The sequence below is a fragment of the Theobroma umbraticum genome, unplaced genomic scaffold (assembly GCF_002168275.2).
Source record: "Theobroma umbraticum cultivar Fairchild unplaced genomic scaffold, ASM216827v3 scaffold_44.0, whole genome shotgun sequence".
Lineage (NCBI taxonomy): Eukaryota > Viridiplantae > Streptophyta > Magnoliopsida > Malvales > Malvaceae > Theobroma > Theobroma umbraticum.
In genome coordinates, this window is record NW_018397255.1 from 1879063 (window position 1) to 1881904 (window position 2842).

Consider the following 2842-nt stretch of genomic DNA (forward strand, 5'->3'; position numbering starts at 1 on the left):
GGTTTGACATGAACAGTAAAAGAATGAAATCTTATTTTAATAACAAAAATAATATCTAAAATGTATTAAGATTTCGTGTCATACAATTTAATCTAATTTTATACATAACATTTTGTTAAGATGATGTTGATGAATTTCGGATTTGAAGGGTTTAGAGCTCTTGACTGATTTACATTAGCAGAGGCAAAACAGACAAATGTATATAATGAATTAAGTGCCTGTGCGGAGGGAATCCTGAACTCCAGGAAAAAGCCAAAAAGAACAAGGTGAGAGTTGGAACAAGCAGGAGGGAAGTGAAGAAGCAAATGGAAGGAAATGTCAGTTATTATGGGCGTCCGAACAAAACAACAAGTGAGAGAAGGGAGGTGGGAGGCTGAGGATATTTTTTGTTACGTTGACAGCGACACATGATGTTGTGCCGGAGACACTTAGATGGCTACTGAGCCCCGCGCATGCCCACTGCGCTAAGGCCCCTCCGAAACCCCAACCTCCCCTCAGCCCCACATTCACCGACAGCACCGGTCCTTGACTGACCGCTGCCACTGTTGGTCTGCTGCCTCTTGACCCCACCTCCTTTACCCTTTCCTTTTGGGTTTATACGGTTGATAAGGTCCTGGGTGTACTGTTTGACGACCGACTCCTTGCGGATTCATATACTTTCGTAGGTCTAAGGACTCATCTTTGTTGTTGTGCACATTTAGCATGGACATATGAGCTTCAAATTTTGTAGTTGGCTCGCACAAGGTGGGGTTGGTTACTGGTTAGGTATGCGTTAAATATTGACTTATTTGATTTCCAAGCAGACAAAAAGAGCACGAGCCGGGACGTTACGTTTGCATTATACAAGAACTGGTTCATCTCCTTCTGATTATGTTGACATAATTTATCATGAAATATATGAAACCCAACCTTTCAAAAAAAAAAAATCGATTGATATATATAACAGTTTAATTCAAAATTTATATCGACAGATTGTCAGAAAACGAAGTATTAAACAATTGAACTTAAGATTTACTTATACTAAAATGAGCATTGACTACTAAATTAAAACTCTTGGATTATCTTGAATTAGTTAATGTTAACATATCATTCGTATTTAGGAAGAATGTTTGTTAGTGTATGGTCGAGAGTTGGATACAGGATGAAGCACACAAGTAAACAATCTAAACAAAGTTTGAATGGATTTTTCAATAGAGATCATGGTAGATAAAAATCCCATTAAAGAATGATGGAAGCGAGATTCATTTCCTCTTCTTTTTTTTTTTTGTTTCCCCTTTTTTCTTCGCTTCAAGATGCTGGAGAGGGTTGTTCTCGCAGCTAATATACAGGGAGAAGCCTATCAATCACCGTTCACCAAGTTCATAACCTAGGACACTGTTCACTTGACCACTGAAGAGAGACTAGAGGTAGAAGGGCATCTCTTCCAGAAAATGGCAGCCCTTGATTCCTGCTGGGGCTAGAAATAGAAGGAAATGAACGGTGAACATGTGAAAGGGCCAAAGCTGTGCGCCCAGAAGAGGGAACAGTTTTGTTTGGTAATCAAGAAATGAAAACAGTGGAGCGAGAAATCCGGTAAGGGATTGGAAGGAGGGTACGGAGGAGGAATCTGATGCGGACATGACGCGTCCGAAATCAGAGGGAAGACCCAATAATTGCACCCCACGCTGCCCGACAATCATGATTCTGTCTGTACTGTCCCACCTCCATCAATCCCTCTCAATCTCTATCCTCTTCTTTCACGCTATATATCTACTCCTACGACTCACGGTCTGTTCCCCTTTTTTTTGTGCGTTTGTTTCAAATTCTTTTGGCTCTCGATGCTTAGCCAGACACTGTTGGGAATTGTCACTGCTGTGGGTGGCTGCACCCTTCGGCATGCTTGTCTAGCCCCCTTTCAGTCCAGTCTATTCATTAGGATGATGGCAATGGCACATTTCACACCCAAAGCAATGGAGTTTCGGAGTTTTAAGTTGGATATTCCAAATTGGAAAAGTCATTTTGAAAAAGACGGTATTGATTAAGTTTCTGAGGTGTAGTTTTCTTCGGCTGCTGGAATGTCCCCTCAGAGTTTGATTTTTCTAGCATAGGGGAGAAAAATTGTTGTTACCTAGAGATAGAACCCTATTTATATCATGCACCCTTAATATTGCCTCAACTAATAATTGCCAAGCTTAGTTTTGTTGTCCTAAACAACGAAAGAGAATATACCAAGTAATCTCCTTACAATCCTGATAAATATCTTTGTTATTTGCATTAATGGAATGTTGGAGCCACTTTGACTGTATTTTCAGTGCAAATTTAGCAATTAAATTATGTATTTAGTTTTGCCATCAGAATTAGAAGTAGCAGTGTTCTTTGAACATGGGTCATTTTTCCATTCCTGATTACTTCCCAAGTGGAACAATCATTACAGAAGCCAAAATACTACACCAAATGGGACTGCTTTTTGACTGATTATCCATTTGATGATTATCGATGCTTTTTTATTTTTATTTTTTGCATAAACCCAAAAGGCCAAAAGCTAAAGAAAATCCAAAAAGAAGAAGTTAACAGTTAACTACACCAAGCCGTATTCCTAGCTGATAGAGCCGACTCTCGATAGAGCCCATTCTGTAGCCGACTGATCAACATGTCGTGCCTAACAGAACACTGTAAAGCCTGCTCTCTTCTTCTGTCTCTGCTCATATAACCTTCAGAACATGTGTCAGTGTCTAACAGATTCTCTTCCTCTCCTTCTCATTCTCTCTCCCCATAAAACCCCCCCTTCAGTCTCCCCCCACAACAAGCAAATCCGAAACTACCTACCAGAGAAAAAACACAAACTTTCTCAGCCAACAAGAAC